At 44.7% G+C, this 19,759-nt stretch overlaps 2 pseudogenes; one reads left to right on the top strand and one right to left on the bottom strand.

Moving 5' to 3' along the window:
- Positions 1–2,231: 2,231 nt before the first annotated feature.
- On the bottom strand, positions 2,232–9,717 carry LOC123489227 (annotated as a pseudogene).
- A 7,083-nt stretch (positions 9,718–16,800) lies between these two features.
- Positions 16,801–18,811, top strand: LOC123489226 (annotated as a pseudogene).
- The last annotated feature ends 948 nt before the right edge of the window (positions 18,812–19,759 follow it).

Genomic DNA, 19,759 nt, shown 5'->3' with positions numbered 1-19,759 from the left:
AGAATCACAACAACACTGATTTCTGATCCCCATAGAAGCGTGCACATTGTTGGAATTGCAGCTAACCAATCTATTAAACCATGTTTTTTTGCTCGTCCCTGTAAAAAAAACTTGGTTGATCTCTTGAGGGATTACAACAGAGTAGGGCCTACATTTTCCCAGGTGAGTGTACAATTGACACAAAGATTATGAGCTCCTATCCATCGGTTTGACATTTACTTGTGAAAATATACTCCGCTGTAATTCCTCAACGAAACCACAAGAGGACAGCGTTTGCACAATGATATAAAAGTGTTTGGGAATGTCGTATATAACGAGCACAAAGCCAAAACCTCCAGATATTCCGGAGAAATAACAGAATGCATTTGAAAAACGAAAGAACATAATGAACAATGTTTAATTCAGTCACATTTCCTCGGGAAAGTGCTGCCCTCTTGTGGTTGTGTTGAGGCATGACAATTGATACTATTTAAACTGGTAAACCCTGCTCTCATAATTCAGAATGATTGAATGTAATTTCTCTCTCTCGGAATAATTTTACCACTTAGATAAGGAATTGGATGGTGCCTTCGAGCCTTCAGCGGAGAGACCTGTAAGACAAAGTACACACACAACTCTTTCATGTAGGCCTACTGTTGTTCTATGTAGTAGTAGTTCTGTTCTACTGGAAATTCTTTACCGAGCCAATAACATTGTGGTGGGCTCTGAGACACACACACACACATAGAGAGAGAGAGAGAGAGAAATCTACCATCACTTTTAGGCCAAAAACAGAATAATAAATCACAGATTGCACTCCCCCTTAATCATTTTTTCTACATCGCCACCACAGGAAGTGACAATTGGTGAGGAACGAGAAAGAAGCATTGTGTTATGTTAGTGTATGATTCTGATAGTGTTATGATGTAAATTCTGTTCAAAGAAAATGCCATTGTTTAGCAGCCAGGTCCAATGGTTTTGGCCACACTTCTGGATTTAATTCGTTGACGTTGTAAACAGACAACTTTGGTCGTGCGTAAATCTAACATAATTTTTCAAGCATATATTCTCATAAAAGTTTTAGAAAAGTACGCAGACTGGATTGATGCCCAGACTGCTGGGATGATTTTAGATTTATCCTAAACAGCATGGCCGAAGTATCCAGACCAAAGAGATGATTCCGTACCGTAACTGTACCAGCTCGAGTTCAGCTCATCCTCATTTCAGCCATCCCTTGACTACTGCGACCGAGCTCTATCCGGATTTCCAGCGTAGAATCAGCGATAACGCAAACGTTAACAAATCCGATTGTATTCTTTTTGTAGGCTATATTTAAACTTTCCTGCGGTCGTCGATGATTTGCAGGCGGGAGTGTTTTCTCTCAGGAGAGGGAAACTGGTCTGGAGGCAGAATTACGTTACGGAATGGAATTGCAACGAGAGAATGGGACTTCCTGGGGAAATAATGATTTATTTGTGTGTAGTGTGTTGTCTTTTTTCTTCATGGTACATTTGAGATGTGAGCAAACTGCTCTAAATCTGCAAGACAGGGTATTCTCAGAGTATTCCAGGCCCCATTAACTACTGTTGTATAAATAATAATAATAATAATAATAATTATGTGTAGCCTTGCACTAACAGAACTGCACACAAATACAAACACGCCCCAAAGCCAGTGAGAATTTAATAAAGATAAATCATAACAACATTAATAATGATAAATACTTTGGACATGACTGTACAGATCAACTCAAATGACAATATGAAATATACAAAAACAGTGACCATTTCTTTCATTTGCAGCCCTTCAATATCCATGGCAATAAGCAGGGTTGTGTTCCCCTGTGTGGTAGGGTCTAGGGTTGGGAGCCAAACCACTTCCCAGTTTCAGTCAGAATCATGGGAACAGGTGCCTTTACAGAGGAAACTGGAGCGGCTGGTGCCACGATGGAGTCCTCAGGAATAAGCAGAGCCCAGGAGACATGAAGAGGAGTGGAACTCAGTGCCAACCCTACCAACTCTCTCTTCTTTCTTTCCCTTTCTCTCTCTCTTCTTTCTTGTCATTACCCCCAGACCCATCTCTCAGACTGGGATGACTTCAGCTGTACCGACTCACTGCTGTCTCCCTCCCTCTGCTGAAGGATAGAGATGCACACAGGGTTAATACACACACACACAAACACACACACACACACACACACACACACACACAGGTACCTTGTTGGCGATGGCCTGAGCTTGCCGAGCAGGGAGGGGTTTGTGGGAGTAGACCACGCCATCCTCAGGCTCCTCCCCTCGGCCAAGGCACTGTCTATCTGCCGCCCAGCTCACACTCCTTATTGGCTGACATCACCAGCCGAGAATACTTAACTCCAGCCTGACAGGGGGCCATAGCGACACAGAAACACACAGGACACAGAGATGCAGGAGTCAGAGCGTTGTACTACATCCTATGGCTAGGATGGTTATTTGATTAACAGGGTGTCAGTCAATCACCTCTTGTTCTTCTTCCAGAAATAGCAGGTAGAATGAGCAGCACAGCTAAGAAGGCCCCGCCCCCTACCCCCACCTTTAGCCATAGGGCGATGGCCTCGCAGGGGGCGGAGCTCTTAGCTGGCAGGGACATGCCTTTGGTGCACAGCTTTGGCTCATTCCACACAGACAGAGTCTCCTACAGAGAGAAAGAGAGAGAGAAGGTGAAAGGGAAGGAGGGAGGAAGTGACGGAGAGAGAGTAGAGAAGAAGAGAGAGTAGGTTCAATTGAAATGCCAAGAAGTGAAAGTAAGAGTAGCATGAGTGTGTTAAAGGAGAGGAAGAGAGAGGGAACAGAGGGTGGTTACCTGGACCCCTCCCTTACAGGCTCCCTCTATCTGGTGATAGTCGTCCTGGGTGCAGCGGGGACAGGCACTTCCACTCTCCCACAGGAAGTGAAACGTACAGCCGTCACACGTACCTGCAGGGCACGCACTGCACGCACACACACACAAACAAACACAGGAGCAATGTAGAAGGAGCTAACAAAAATTCACACACAAATAATACAGAAATGTTTTCAGTTCAAATGTTGAGCAGACAGTCAGACAGGTGATGTTGAGCAGATAGTCAAACAGGTGATGTTGAGCAGACAGTCAGACAGGTGATGTTGAGCAGATAGTCAAACAGGTGATGTTGAGCAGACAGTCAGACAGGTGATGTTGAGCAGACAGTCAGACAGGTGATGTTGAGCAGACAGTCAGACAGGTGATGTTGAGCAGATAGGTGATGTTGAGCATACAGTCAGACAGGTGATGTTGAGCAGATAGGTTATGTTGAGCAGACAGTCAGACAGGTGATGTTGAGCAGATAGGTGATGTTGAGCAGACAGTCAGACAGGTGATGTTGAGCAGACAGTCAGACAGGTGTGTGACCTGGGGACTGTGAGTTGCCAGGTCGGTCTTCTCTGGGTTGCAGCGTATCGTCATGACCGCACTCGACCACGCTCACAGGATCAGTCGCCTGAGTAGACCTGAGAAAGAGAGAGCATGATCAAACACACACACTTTCAACCACTGACTGGTGTTCACTGGAACCATTCAACTATGAATACTGTTCTAGGCGTCTAGCTCTACACTGGCCTACCTGTAGAAGAAGTTGATGTCTGGAATGCCTTTTGAGTTGTCAGAGAAGAGTTCTGGTCTGGCGTTTATTCCGTCTAAAACACTGTCCATTGTCGCTCCTAGAGAGACAAAGAGAAAGAGAAAACAACTTTCAAATGAAATGGTTGAAAATAAATCTGTTTTTGTATCAAGAGTATACTTTGATTTTGTGAGCTTTGCCTATATGACTACTTGTGGTTGTGGCACTGTCCTTTAATCATTATTACAGTAATTAAGGCACTATTCTATTGCCATCTCACCAAGGTATCAGCCAGACTGATAGACTGGGATGCCAGAGCCGTCCTGAAGCCCCGCCCATCCGCAGGAATGATGGTTGATTGACAGATGAAGCTGTCACAGAGTTGACGAACTGGGTGGAATCACCTACCCCATGTCCTTACTGGCGAGATCGGTGACATTATCTGTGCAGACAGCTGCCATCTTCCCCTGAAACAGAACACACACCGAGACTCTGAGGTATGTGTGTGATCTCGTGTCCACACAAGCTGATGTGTGTGTGTGTGTGTTACCTGGTGTCCACACAGGCTGACGTTGAAGATGTGGAGATACTTGGTGCCTTTAGAGGTGAAGCTGGGGCCGTGGTGAGCGAGACCACGGTGCTCAGAGAGCTCAGGTCAAAGGTCAGGGTGCGGTTGTTCTCCGTATGACTGAAGGAGCAGTCGCTATAGCAACGAGTAGTGCTCCTAGAGGGGGCACAATAGCATCAAGTCAACACACATCGCACAATAGAGCTCACATTATACACACATGATAGTACCATGCTAAAAAAACATTCTTATCCAGAGCAGAGACTGTTAACTGTTGATCTGGATGAGAGTAAAAATCATATAAGAATGGCCCTGAGATTTTAGATTAGGTTATGAGGATTTCATTATAAAGTGGTTCTAATGATTATAATGGTTACGTAAGGTTCGTTTGTAAGGTTGTAACCTATGGTTGTATGATTATATGAGTTGTGTGTTTGTGTTTGTAATATATGACCTTGTTGCTCTTACTCCCGGGCCCAGGGCAGACACGCATCCTCGCCATATGTGTGGTGACCAGACAGGTATGTGTTGGGGGCACTCCTGGCACCGGTTGGTGTCTCTGTCAATGTAGAACCCAGCTGGGCATGGAATACACACGCCGACTCCAGACCGCTGAGAACTCTGAGATAGGAGGGCGCAGGCCCGGCACGCAGATGCCACGCCATCCTGGACGTTTGTCACGCTCACTGAGTAGAGTTTCACCACGTCGCTGATGTACCGACGCACCTAGATACACACACGTAAATATATTATATAGTGTGCAGTATGTGAGTGTGTGTGTGTAGCATGTGTGTATGCAGTGTCACTGTGTGTGTGTGTGTACTCACGTCCTGAGCCTGGTTGGTCCTCTGGAAGGCCCAAGTGTATGATACGGATGCGTTCTTGGTCATGATGTGTGTGAGGACTGTCTCTCTACTGCCCTCCCATGACTCCACCACCGTGGTGCTCTTCCTGTTCACATCCTGCAGGGTGCGACACACACAGGGTTTATATGGGAGCAGATCACTCTAGTTTACAATTTACACAGTGACGGGTTTATCTGAAATCTCACTGCTTTACGGTGATTTAGTTGTGTATATTGTGTACTGTGATTGGCTGTGTTTGCTCAAATATACTTGGTTTCATTTGGATACATAGGTTGTTTTAACTGGGTCTACTGCAGGGATTATCAACTAGATTCAGCTGTGGGCCAATGTTTTCTTGAGCGGATGGTCAGAGGGTCGGAACAGAATTACACATAATTTGCATAATGCAAATTGACTCCACAGAAGCCCAAGCATAATGTTTGACTAAAACATATTCATTTCAAACCTTGTGTACATTTGTATGCGATCACATATATCTCTCTATTATACGTTGAATACTTGGGGAACAGATTTCCAAAATTAAAATCACTTGTAGCTGATTTGCTGATGTTTTTACAGTGTTTTACGTCCAACAACTATATTTTGTATTATTTATTTGGGCTCAGAAGACATGGGACCGCGGGCCAGTTGGGGAAACCTGTTCTGCTGTATATGGTTTACAACAAACATAGATATTGATATGTGTTTATTCAATAGCAGTATGGAAGTAGGTCACTCATGTATTGGCTTATGTCATACTGGCTATGTTGGGTTTAATAATATTGATTTACTGGCTAATACACATATTGGCAGTAACATTTCCCTGAGATCCTAGACACACACTCGTGCAGATGCGAATAGTCTGACACACAACGTACACACCATCATGAAGTAGAGCTCACAGTCGGCAGAGCAGATTGTCCAAGACAAAATGATCCGCCAAACTCAGTCCCGGTCATCCCAGCAAGTGATTTGGTAACCTGACAGAACACACACACACAGTTAACACACACACACACACCGGGCCAATAAAAAATAATATATGCAATGCTTCACAATAATCATAGCCATGTGTTCATTCTGACCACATGACCTGACCAGGAAAACATGTGAGCGCTAACAATATTATACAGTCAAGCCAAGACTAACTTGAAGCCAGGAACATGCAGGTTCAGGATGAGGTAATCGTTATCCGAGCCTCCAGCACCACTGCGGATGTGATCCCCTGCCACCTCCCAGCCTGAACAACAACATATTATTGTGATTGTACATTCTATTAAACACACATCTACAGTTGAACGAAGTTCACACACACCTTAGCCAAATACATGCCTAGACTCAGTTTTTCACAATTCCTGACATTTAATCCTAGTAAAAATTCCTGTCTTAGGTCAGTTAGGATCACCACTTTATTTTAAGAATGTGAATTGTCAGAATAATAGTAGAGAGAATGATTTATTTCAGATTTTATTTATTTCATCACATTCCCAGTGGGTCAGACGCTAACATACACTCAATTAGTATTTGCTAGCATTGGGTTTTAAATTGTTTAACTTGGGTCAAACGTTTCGTGGGTAGCCTTCCACAAGCTTCCCACAATAAGAAGGTTGGGTGAATTTTGGCCCATTCCTCCTGACAGAGCTGGTGTAACTGAGTAAGGTTTGTAGGGCCTCCGCTTTCGCACACGCTTTTTCAGTTCTGCCCACAAATGTTCTATAGATTGAGGTCAGGCTTTGTGATGGCCACCCAATACCTTTGACTTTGTTGTCCTTCAGCCATTTTGCCAAACTTTGGGAGTATGCTTGGGGTCAGTTGTCCATTTGGAAGACCCATTTGCGACCAAGCTTGAAACTTCCTGACTGATGTCTTGAGATGTTGCTTCAATATATCCACATAATTTCTCCCCATGATGCCATCTATTTTGTGAAGTGCACCAGTCCCTCCTGCAGCAAAGCACCCCCACAGCATGATGCTGGCACGTGTAGGTTTCGTGGGATGGTGTTCTTCAGCTTGCAGGCAGCACCATTTTTCCTCCCAAACATAACTATGGTCATTATGGCCAAACAGCTCTATTTTTGTTTCTTCACAGACCAGAGGACATTACTCCAAAAAGTACATGATCTTTGTCCCCATGTGCTTGCAAACCGTAGTCTGGCTTTTTTATGGCTAGTTTTGAGCAGTGGCTTCTTTCCCCTTGCTGAGCGGCCATCTCAGGTTAAGTGTCGATATAGGACTCGCTTTTACTGTGAATATAGATACTTTTGTACCTGTTTCCTCCAGCATCTTCACAGGGTCCTTTGCTGTTGTTCTGGGATTGCTCAAATTTGCCTTTGCACCAAGCACGCCTCATCTCTAGGAGACAGAACGCTGCCTGCCTTCCTGAGCGTAAGGACGCTGCGTGGTCCCATGGTCTTTATACTTGCGTACTAATGTTTGAAAAGCAGATTAACGTGGTACCTTCAGGCGTTTGGAAATGGCTTTTCCCAAGGATGAACCAAGATTGTGGAGGTCTTACCATTTTTTTCTGAGGCCCTGTAGGCTGATTTCTTTTGACTTTTCCCATGATGTCAAGCAAAGAGGCACTGGAGTTTGGAAGGTAGGCCTTGGAAATACATCCACAGGTACACCTCCAATTGACTAAAAATGATGTCAATTAGCCTATCAGAAGCTTCTAAAAAGCCACAGACATATTTTCTGGAATTTTCCAAGCTGCTTAAAGGCACAGTCAAGTTAGTGGCAATGTAAATTCTGAAATAGGGGGATACAGTGAATTGCGGAAGTGAAATTATAATTCACGTTGTCTGTAAACAATTGTTGGAAAAATTACTTGTGTCACGCACAAAGTAGATGTCCCAACTGACTTGCCAAAAACTATAGTTTACGCAACGAAGTAAATTTGTGGAGTGATTGAAAAATGAGAGTTTAATGACTCCGAACTAAGTGAAGTGTAAACTTCCGACTTACTCCCTTACAAACTGAGGGACAACACATATAACTATTCCCCAGACATCTACCTCCCATTCAGAGAGACATAGAGTTATTATATATCTAGAAGGATGTCTGTATTATACATATTTACTATTCACCTATGGACATGTGTATAACAGGAACATATATTACACATCTCTGGACCAATCACCCTAGCCATAGTTTCTGTCTCACTGTCATAGCTCACATATGAGTTGCCCACTTGAAGCAGGAAGTCTCATGTTGGAAGGAAGGACACCACCATTTATACCACACACTATACTGGCTACCAAGGACACTCCTCACACACTGGGGCAGATACATCCACAAACCGCCAAACAACACATTTCACTTCAATATACAGCAACACACACGTGAGTGCTGTTGTATGAATATACACATGGGAATATATATATAGTGTGTGTGTGTGATCCTGAGGTGCCGCCAGGGATTGTGTCCCAGGAGGGCAGGGGAGCAGGTGGAGTCCGCCCTAGGGTGTAGAAGCCAGGGGTTACAGGGCGGGCAGGCCTCTCTCTCCCCTGTAGGGGGCAGTACACACAGCGCCCGTCACATTCTCCTTCCAGATTCTCGGCTCCACCCACCGGTACATCACCTGGCGTCTGTCACCACGGCAACCACAGCAGTTACATGACCACCATAGAGATACTACACACAGAATATGTATTATAATCTAATGTATATGACCACAGCATTCTCTCTCTAAATGTACAGTATATAGAAGGTAAGTCTGACTTACCTTTCCTCGCTGTCGCAGGCTGTGTGGATCTTGAAAGTAACCTTCTCTGAACATGGAGACCTTCTCTCCTTACACTCGCGACCATCTCATCTGAAGGAAAGAGAGAAAGAGAGAGAGAGAGTGGATATTTTACCTGCCCACTGATACATTTCAGCGTGTCTGTTTTAGTACACACGAAGATACTGGTGTCGGGGCAGGGCGTCCAGGAGGTGTCTTGTTAGACGATTGCGTGTCTCTGGGGGCAGGGCTGGCAGGAGGAGGATTGTCAGGGGCGGAGCTGAACCAGCCTGGTCGGCAATGGGAAAAACACTCAGAGCAGTGTAGGCAACACCCTAGACACATGAATTCATGAGGGATGTCGCCCGCCTGGTCAGCCTCACACTGGGTGTGGTCTCACGTGAGCTTCCGAGAGCTAAGAACGTGAGTTCTCCGGAGGGTAAGAAACTGCGATGATTACACTGCTTGACCAACCACATTACAGATGCATGCAGAATGTGAGCGAGAATATAGGTAGAGTGTGAAGAGTAGGGAGAAGCAGGCAAGGTGGTTTACCCTCAATGTGGATTGTGTTCCGAAAGCAGCACTGGTTTAACCATCTTCTCTCCACTTGATCTGTCAAGCCAGCAGGTGTTGAGTGCCAGACTTCAGATTCACCTGAGTCACATGTCAAGTCGCACAATATGTTCCACACAGATTATGTTAGCACACATCACACTAACACCTTCAACCATATAACACTACTTATTTATCACACACACTCGCCTTCACCACTGCACCGTGTGTGTAATCCCACTCTTGTGAGCTTCGATCCACTTCTGATCGTCTGTCTGGGCTATCTCCTGACACTGCTCATTCTGGACCTGAACATGTCACCATGGCAACCACTTCGTGAATATTGCATCACATGATTATTCGCTTCCAATCAGCAGCTGATCTCTCACCACAAGAAAAAGCCTCACTTACCCACATCTATTGACGTAAAACCCATTTTCCAAAAAACCACGATGTACGTGATGTACTAAATATAGTAATGTACAATTAAAGTCTTCCTGCTACGACAAAAACAGCCCACTTTTCATCTCTACGCCAACCAGCTAAAAAAAATGGGTAATAGAAATGAACTGATTATAAACTTCAGCATAGGAGGAGAAAGCCTAGACTCACGTAGAACTCAAAGAAGATATTGTTGGGTTGGGGTAATTGTAGAGAAGACACGTGAGCTCCCGCTTTCTCCAGATGCACAGCGAATTCACAGAGACATCTGTGCACTCACCACGACCAGACTCCAGAACACACTCCTATGTGGTAGTCCACAATTGAGAGCTGTACAGTGACACAGGAGAGAAAGAGAATAACCAATTTACTGAGTTTGTGTGTGACTGTTGCATGTAGGACAGGTGTGTAGTAGTATGTGTGCGTGTGTGTTTTGGGTTTAGCTATCGCTTTAGGGGGACCAGACAAACACTTTCACCACAGGGAAAAAGGCTATTTTGGTTTAGGTTGGTAATTAGGTTAGGTAGAATTTAGAGGGTTGAGGGTTTAGGTTAAGGGTTAGGAGTTAGGTTAGGTTAGAGGTTACAAAGGGAAAAATAGCGCTTTGCCTGAATCAAACGGTTTGGTCCCTATAGCTGATAGTAAAACAGATGTGTGTTTTACCTATTACAGAGCCTGACTCTCTCTCCACTGGGTCCTCTGGGTCCATGAGGGGCCAGCTGGAGTATTTATGACGCAGGAGTGTCCCATTGGCCGAAACGCACCCTCACTGCCCAGCGAATAGAGCCGACCGCACACGGCGCATACTGCTGAGGACATTCTAGAACTCTCTCCCGTGCATGCACGAGAACCTGACAGACAGGGAGGGAGGGAGAGGAGGGTCACACATACATCGTCACAGACATTTCGCACCTGTAGACAGCATGCTACACTACTCTCTCTTGTTCATGTACTGTATGCTGCTACTTGAACAGGTCTCTAGAAAAATAGATTTTTATCTAAATGGAGGTAAACCTGAAATAAATAAAGGTGAAATAAATGAAATGAAAGCAGCAGACACACACACTACTCTGAACAGCAGTCTGTTCCTCTGGAGTAGGCAGGCAGGCCTGGATAGGTGCCCAGATTGTGGGGGGATGACCACTCCTCCACCGAGACCCTGTACTGCCACAAGCACTCTGTATACTTATGGTAGTAGTCTGTCTGGAACATACACAAACATCCAGTAGTCATATTAGAGCACATGAAATCTACCAGAGGATACACATTCAGTCACACACAATGTCCCACTTGATAAAACATAATTCACGACACTCCTAAATCTGTAGTGACAGAACATAAGGTTGCAAGGATATCATTTTTAGTGACATCTCCTTGTCACTTTTTTGTCAATGTACCAGAACTACCAATTCTCATCATATGTGCAATAAGCAGTTGTTTTTCAAGACAGAATGCACCAAATTAATCTAACAAGCTGCATAGGCATACTAAACAGCCAACATCAGGTATTATGGAAATTGCCATAGCGCAGCTTGTCATCAGTATGAGACTACTGGCAGATAAGCAAAACAAATTAGACGGAAAGAAAAGAAAAGAAAAGAAAGCACCATTTATAATTGACAGAAAGTCACCATCATGGTCTCTGAGCAGCTCTGATGACAGAGTCACCATCATGGTCTCTGAGTAGCCTTGATGATGAGGCAGAACATCATGGTCTCTGTTAAGCTCTGATGACAGAGGCACCATCATGGTCTCCTGAGCACAGGGCTCTGATGACAGAGTCACCATCATGGTCTCTGAGCAGCTCTGATGACAGAGAGTCACCATCATGGTCTCTGAGTTGGTGCCTGATGACAGAGTCACCAAGCCATGGTCTCTGAGCAGCTCTGATGTACAGAGTCACTATCACGGCCCCTGAGCAGCTCTGATGACAGAGGCACCATCATGGACTCTGAGCAGCTCTCCGCACAGAGTCACCATCATGGTCTCTGAGCAGCTCTGATGACAGAGTCACCGTCATGGTCTCTGAGCAGCTCTGATGACAGAGTCAGTGACTGGTGTCTGCTCTGCTGTATGTTAAGTTAATACTCTGTGTTATTACCGCTAATCTTTTTGTCTCAGCCATGTGCGTTTGTTCTTCTGTTTGTTTACTACTAAGTAGTAAGACGTTGTGAACAGGTCACGTCAGGTCAATGACATTATAACTTCTACCTGAAAAAACCGTTCTTCCACACAACCAAACGTGTGTGTGAGAGAGAAAAATGAGAGAGAGGAGAAAGTGAGAGAGAGAGAGAGAGAGCAAGAGAGAGAGAGGGGAGAGAGGAGGATCCCCACAGAGAAAAGGAGACTGGATGGTCATCTTGTTTTGGAGGCCATGTTGGTTTGTCTCTAAGCAATCTATCTGCAGCCAGTAATGCAACACTTCACTTCCACCACCATGTTGCTCTCCATCCCCATCCTCCCAAACCTCCTGTTCACCCAGCATTGCCATGGCAATCAATCAGGACCACCGACAAACAGCTCACTGCCACCCAAATAATTATTGCAGCCTAAGTGGGTGAGTGTGTGTGTTTTTGTAGTATACTGACTGTATGTGGTTCTGTTAATGCCAAATGTGTGTGTGTGTGTTTGTGTTGGGGGGATTGAGAAAGAGACAGCAAGAAAGCGAGAGAACGAAGAGAGAGAGAGAGAGAGAGTTTAAGGCTGTGTGTGGGTATAGATAAGCCTGAGCTCTTTGTACAGATCATTATCGCTCTCTAAGCTCTAACAAGTATTGTTCCTGCCATTTCCACACAAATATTTGGGGACATGGGCACACACATGCACGCAAACACATGCATAACAAACTCTCAAGAGGTGAGGCCATATCAGCCAGATGAAAGTTAGCTTATAGAAACCCTTTAGTTCCCATGCACCATGGCAACCCCTTTCAAGTGGAGTGCACCTGCACCTGCTTTCCCCTGAGGCAACTGGAGTCTGGGGAGGGGCTGATGGGTAAATATTGGTACTGTGGTGAATATGGGGCTTGTGCAGTGGAATTGGAGGTATATAAAAGGGTGTTGAGGTTAATGTGCATCCTTTGTCTCCTGGTGACTCATCATGGTCACCATGGATACAGAGAGACTATGTGCCACAAGAAGAGATATTTAGTGCCAGTGTGACACATCCATCATCCATTAATCCATCAGCGTGTGTAGATCTGGCAGTGTAAAGGGACACACTCTGGGACACAAATCTGACAGCACTCAATCATTTTCAGATCAAATAATATGGAGAAGGCTGGGACATGGAGGGCTTCCAGGCAGCTGTTTTCCTTAGAGAGCTGATATGATAGCCATAATAGATAAATCTAACCGGATAATGTAGTGCCAGGGCCCTTGCTGTTCAGTTGTCAGTCCCTCCTCTGTTTTCCTCTTACTCAGCGGTAATATTACTCCCGCACATCGACGGGAGGCAGCACGGATGAGGATGGATGCCAAGTGATCGGCTCAGTGCGTCGTCATCATATTATGGAGCCTTATATTTTGTCAACATGCTTAGGACTTCAGCCGATCAACACATTTTAAATCCCACCACTAACAAAGAAGGCCTCCATAACATCGTCTATCTCCACGCCATTCCACGCCAATAGGCATTTTATAACAATGATTGGCAGAAGGTTGTAGCCTATAATCCTCTGGTTAATGTTTATTCTTGACCCATATGATAACGTTCGTAACATAAACATGATTAATATGGTTGGGACATAGCCTAGTATAAGATGATTACACATAGTGCGTTCAGTGGCAATGTCATGGCTTGCTTATTTATTGTAATGAAATAAAAGTGTTATAAATAACAGTGTGACAGCCACTGTCGCTTGTGTCGAGCTGCGCGCACTTACCTTATTGCACCGGCGCAGGTCACTGCTCGCGGACACCCATTGCCGAGCGCTGATGATGAATAAAAAACAATTAAGAAAACAGAACCCGCGCGACTGTTCCCTCATCCTTGCTTCGTTTTAAGACAGTCCGTTTAATGCTTCGGATGAAGACCAAACGCAATGACTGTGCGTGATTTAGGTTATGGTGACTTGTCGTTATGCATGCGCGCGCTTCTCTCCACCCACTCCGTTACGCTGCGATCAGACCCATCAGCCTGTCACAGGCACGCGGCTGTCGTCACTCTGCTAACGCACGGGCTTTTCGTTATCTTAAGACAGATAATTGACAGAAATATGTGTTTTGTTATTAGGTCCACCATCTGTTTGTAGACCTATTACCAACAGTGGTCACTGTTAAAATATATTACCGTTTATTTCCATAAATGATTAGGCGAACGTTAAAAAATCTTACAGCAGCCCAATAACATGGAATGGGGTGAATGGCGGTCAAAATGGGGAGCTAAATAGGCAGACAGATGGGTCACGCATTGGGTCAAGCAGCAGACCCTGGCACCACACACCACTCTAAATTAAGCACCAGGAAGTTACTGAGCTGCTAACTTGTCAGCTAACTAACCACACTAAACCAGTTGTAGGCCTACCTTGATTCTCAAGAGGAGTTGTGCCACATGCAGATGAGACATCAATGAAGTAGAATACAAATGACTGGGAAATACCAGGCATTTTTTTAATTAACTCTGCAACTCTTTCAACTATTGCCTTTTTTCACAACTGCAACCAGTTTGGCAGCAAAACATTAACAACACAGATATATTGATATAGTAAAATAAATGAAAGTGTGTAAAAAAAATATAAAGGATATTTCGTGCTGAAACCCTTACATAAAGACCAATGGTATTAACTAAGTTTATGGTTAAAATCCTCTTATTTTATTATTTTATATGTGATAAGGCCACACAGAGGGCTAGATATAATTACAGACGCCTGTGAAAATCTGAAGTACCCAAAGGCCACTTATTTGGTAAACTTCGAAAGTTACCAAATATTTAGTAATATACCCTCTCTTTTGCAACCCTAACCAGTATACATTTAGGCAGTTTCGCCCTGGAGACATGTATGCCATAGAAATACAATTTCTATGATATGGTACATGGGAGGAGGTACCAGATGAGTGTCTGTAGAGGTGCAGCAAGTCACAGTTCGGGGCAGTGTCTACAACGTATGGACATCTGACAGTCCAGCTCATAGGTCCAATATAGGGTAGACCCGTTGCAGGGGTGGAAATTCTGCTGTTAGTGCCAGTCTGAAGTAGTGGGCTCTGCTATAGTGTCATGTCATCACCCATCCCCCCTCCTATCAACACATTCACACACACACACACACACACACACCAGCTGCCTGCCCCTATACATGGCCATCCGCATTCTTGTAGAGCGCTATCAGCCATTATCTAGACTTGTACTCCCTCAATGAGTGTTTTCCATGGAGCAGAAGGGGTGAAGAATGCAGAAAGACTCTCGTTTTAACTCTCCCCAAAGCCTGCTGTTGCACTAACAGATGCCCCTGAGAAAGAGAAAATTAGAGCGGCAAAATAGTAAAGCCAAACAAAAGTATCAGATTCAGCTTCCTACTACTCTACTGTTAAATTGTGATTAAAACATCTATCATTGGTACTCCAAAAGGCCTACTCAACAAGGTGCAAAACAGTTACATATTTCATCACTGCGGTGGCAGTATCACCATGCTTGCCTACAGTCCATATAGCCATTATGCTAACATTAAAATACTGTATCATACATCATACCCCAATAAACATGTCCCTGTTGGTAGGCTCAGGCTGAGCCCACCGTGTAGCTCAGTTGGTAGAGCATGGCGCTTCACCAGGGTTGTGGGTTCGTTTCCCACGGGGAGTATGAAATGTATGCACTCACTGGAACTGTAAGTCACTCTGGATAAGAGCGTCTCTAAATGACTAAAAATGTAAAAATGTAGATGAGCTGTGTGTCGGGTCAACAGAGGCTATACACTACAATGTCTTACTTCATTGCAAGTGTATGTTGTTGATAGTTGGAAACTGTTGGTTTCAATTTTGGGTAATTATTATCTTATATTTTAGATGTGCTGTTAGCTTAATAAGAAAGCATTAATGATTAAACATAATAGGTTTATGCTGTACTGATATAGACTGTTTAATATAACAAGCTGTGATTAATGTGGGGAACTGCTAGTGACTGAGATAAGACTTGTGATTCACACAGACACACACCACTGCCTCTTTGTTAAACCACGCTCAAGGACATGTGTTCTGCTACAAAGATGTCTGAGGTTACTGACTCGAAACAAGTTGTGGAGATAACCATTAATGCCTGGCAACAGTGAACGCCAAAGAGGCTGGGACCAGCCTGTGCACCACATAGGCTGAGTGTCTAAACCACGCTCAGTCTCTACTCTGATAGCCTGCTTGGAGCAGGAACTATCTCTGTCAGGAAATATTTAAAGAAGAACTTATAACAATGGCTTAGTTCTCTGACTCCCTGCGTAGTTTTTCAGTGGACCCGTATATCACGAACATCATATTTACCATTGAAGTGTTTTTGCATTAATTAAAATACTAGTCTATTTTAGAAGACGTGTATTGACCTCTTTTGTTCCATTACCAGATTTGAATTGACGCAACTTAACACAATGTACCTGGTTCCCCTGAATATTTGGTGAAGAAAAGTATGGGAACATGTTGTATTATGGTGGCTAGTACCCGTCGAGTGCAAGTGCCAGCTGGTGGCAGCAATACATCTTGTACCAATCTGCATGGCATTGTCTTTACACGAAGAGAAGAAAACGGTGGTTTCCGGTTGAGCGGAAGTGACGCAACCCACAGGATCAAAACAGGAAAGATGCTGGCCAATTTCTCCTCAAAAACCAACTGCAGCTTTCTGCGGATTATCTCGACAATGCAAGGAAAGTGGTTATCCAATATATACATCTTAAAAATGGCCACATGGTACAGCACAGCAAAACATCTTCTTTGGATCTATCCCGAGATAATACCAGCTGTTTTTGAAAGATAAAGGCTAACGTTAGCTAGATTCCAAGTCACTCTTAGCCTTTTGCTAACTATCTAGCACACTCATAACTGAGTTGAAATTAACCAGGCATCATCCAGACGTATGGGCTGAACATTACCATATAGGCCTGGTTACTGCGGTGCGACTGGAGTTGCAGACCACCCCTGCGCCTGAGAAATGTTAACTGTGACAGGCCGTCATTAACAGATCGAGGCCGGAGGAGGACAGTCAACAAAACCGATCACTTGACAACACTAGCTAGCTAACCCAACCACTAAACATGTCATCTGAACAAATAATCGTAATTGTTATGGATGACAAAGCGTGAATCGTCAACAAAAGCAAGTTGATGAAAAGGACTCTTCCGTGCACTGTACAGCTCTGGGATGCGCGAGTCCAGAGAGGATTCAGTGCAACTGCAGGGACTGAGTGTGCGGGCTCGAGCTGTCCTGGATTTTATCAACACCTCCAAAGTGAAAGTGGTCAACGAGACCCTGGAAGACCTGATTGAGACTCTTCTTTTTTGCAAGTCACCTCTATCCTAAAACTCCTTTCGTCTGAAATTCGACAAGAGAATTGTGTGGAACTCTCGCCTATCTGAGGTATATGAACTCATGATCTACGCAACGCTTGTCTCAGATACATGAGCTGTCACTACCACCCCGATGCTGGAGACCAGGTTCAACGACTTACCTGCTGCCCTGCCAACCAGGTTAGAGAGATGCTTGAAAGGCACGCCACTCTGGTGGCTATTGGACTCTTTCACCTGTCTGGCTCTGGACCTACCAGACCAGACGAGCCCTGGTCCATGCTGAGGTATGGGGTGGGCAAGGCTGGAAAGCCGCTCGCTAACAACCTGCCCTCTGACATGGTCAATGTGAGAGGCTACGGCTCCAGCCGTGTTGGACAACTACCTGTTCATTGTCGGTGGGTACAGAATGACCAAGCCAAGAGTCTCGCTGCACACTGCTACAACCCCTGTAGGAATGAATGGAACCAGGTAGCCCCCTGAACCAGAAGAGGTCAGTACAGGTCAGCTATATGAATAGACCTCTATCAGTCTGTCCCTGTCTTGAGCTCCAATACTACTGCAATGTTGGGCTAAGGAACACAAACATTTCACTACACCTGCAATAACATCTGCTAAATGTGTGTATGTGACCAATAAAATTTGATTTGATTTGAATATCCAGTCTGTTCCGATGTCTTGATCTTCAAACTGCTTTGATGCTGAGCCAGCAAACTACATAGGCTACAGTATGTCTCCGTTCTGTAATGTTATTGTATATCCGTCTCTCCTCGGTCAGGTCCAACTTCAAGCTGCTGGTGCAGGGAAGCTGTTGCAGTGGAGGCCATGTCAGGGCACTGTGGAGTGCTACAGCCCTGAGCAGGACTGGTGGACCTGTGTGTCGTCACTGCCTGACCCCCTGGCAGAGTTCTCTGCCTGCGGTGCCAGGGCATGATCTACGTCATGGGAAGGATACACTACCAGAGGTTCGTGGGGATGATTTTAATTCCCAGCAGAAGCGAGAATTTTTCTAAAATGTCCAATGTAGACAGACAGTAGACATAAAGAACTGTAGGCTACACAAATAGTGCTTGGTCCATTTGACAAAATATCAACTGCTTTTAAAATGATTGTAACAAATGCTGTTATTGTTTCTCTCTGTATCTACTAGACAGAATACCAACGTGTTCCGCTATTGCCCCCTCCTCTGACAGTTGGACAGTGTTCCGCTCCTGCTCAGCCCCACGTGCGTAAGCAGCAGATGCTCTCGGTGGAAGATACCATCTACCTGGTGGGGATACACCCACGAGCTGGAGCCAAATCCTGGGCGCTGCGGGCCAGCCAGACGGAGGACATACTGACGTACAGTCTTACAACGTGCCACGGGAGTGGCTCCACCTGAAGACAACACCTCCAAGTCGGGCCTGAACCTCACGTGCACGCTGCACAACGACGCGTCTATATAATGTCGCGTGACGTCGCCTGCCCACCAGCCTGGCACCGCGTCTTCCCTCAAGTACAACATCTTCTCAGGCTGCCTGGGAGGCCTTCGACGCTTCCCGCGCTGGGCCAGAATATGCCACTCTGCTCCCTCTTCGCCCAACGTTCTATGAGCGTTGTGGATGGGATGTAGGATGTTTAGTTGATGCCAGTGTTAGTACAGTCCAGAGACTACGTCATATGCCACAAGGGGCTTGTTTGTGCGTGCAGGGCTACATAGTTCCCATGAAGAGGAGTGGTACCGGTAGAGCAGTAGATGGCTGCTCATAGGATACAGTATGGCCAAATCTCTGTTGGTGGGGCAAAATATAGAAAGACACAGCTTGTTACATTATTTGCCAAACCTTAAAGAGCTACAAGCACAGGCAAAGCAACAGTCATGCATTATGGGTCAATGTCTAAGTTAGCATAGCAGCATTGGCCTACTATCGAGATCCATTTTCGGATTCTTTGATTAGAAGTAAGACTTGCAAATTAAAATGGTAGATTTGCAAAAATCTTCATCTTAGTGTTCACTACAAACCTTAAACGCTAATGCAAATTAGTAATACATTTAATACATGTCATATTGGATGTTGAAGAAAGTTTGTAGCCAAGACATGGCTTTGGTTTTACACTGCGGTTTTGCAATGGGCGATTGAAGAACTTAAATATAATGCTAAGCTGATGCCGGAACCACCATTAATAACTAAACAAATGTCTTAACTCTTGCGTGAGAAGAAAAATGGGGTTAGAATCATGAATGGAAGGGGACTGATGAAGTGGAGTAATTCATTGACTGGATTTAACTTACTGAACATTGTTTAGAAAACAAATGCTAAGCTCAGCAGCAGGACAGTTCAATGAAATGAATAAGAACGTGCCTTCTTTCCCCTCACCTGGGGATTTTGTAGCAGATGAACAAGAGTTGAATTGTAAGTGACCAACCAAAACTGTTGTTTTTCCTTTTTCACTGTTGAATTATCAGGAAAGGGCTTTCATTAGGGGTACGTTAAGGAAAAATTGATGAAAGGCGATGAGAAATTAGTTTCGGGTTTAAAGGTAGACTCAGCGATATGGAGATGCAGAAAGTAAACAGCAT

Source organism: Coregonus clupeaformis, unplaced genomic scaffold (assembly GCF_020615455.1).
Source record: "Coregonus clupeaformis isolate EN_2021a unplaced genomic scaffold, ASM2061545v1 scaf2892, whole genome shotgun sequence".
In the NCBI taxonomy this organism is placed as follows: Eukaryota; Metazoa; Chordata; class Actinopteri; order Salmoniformes; family Salmonidae; genus Coregonus; species Coregonus clupeaformis.
This window is presented reverse-complemented; position numbering and strand designations above follow the sequence as displayed.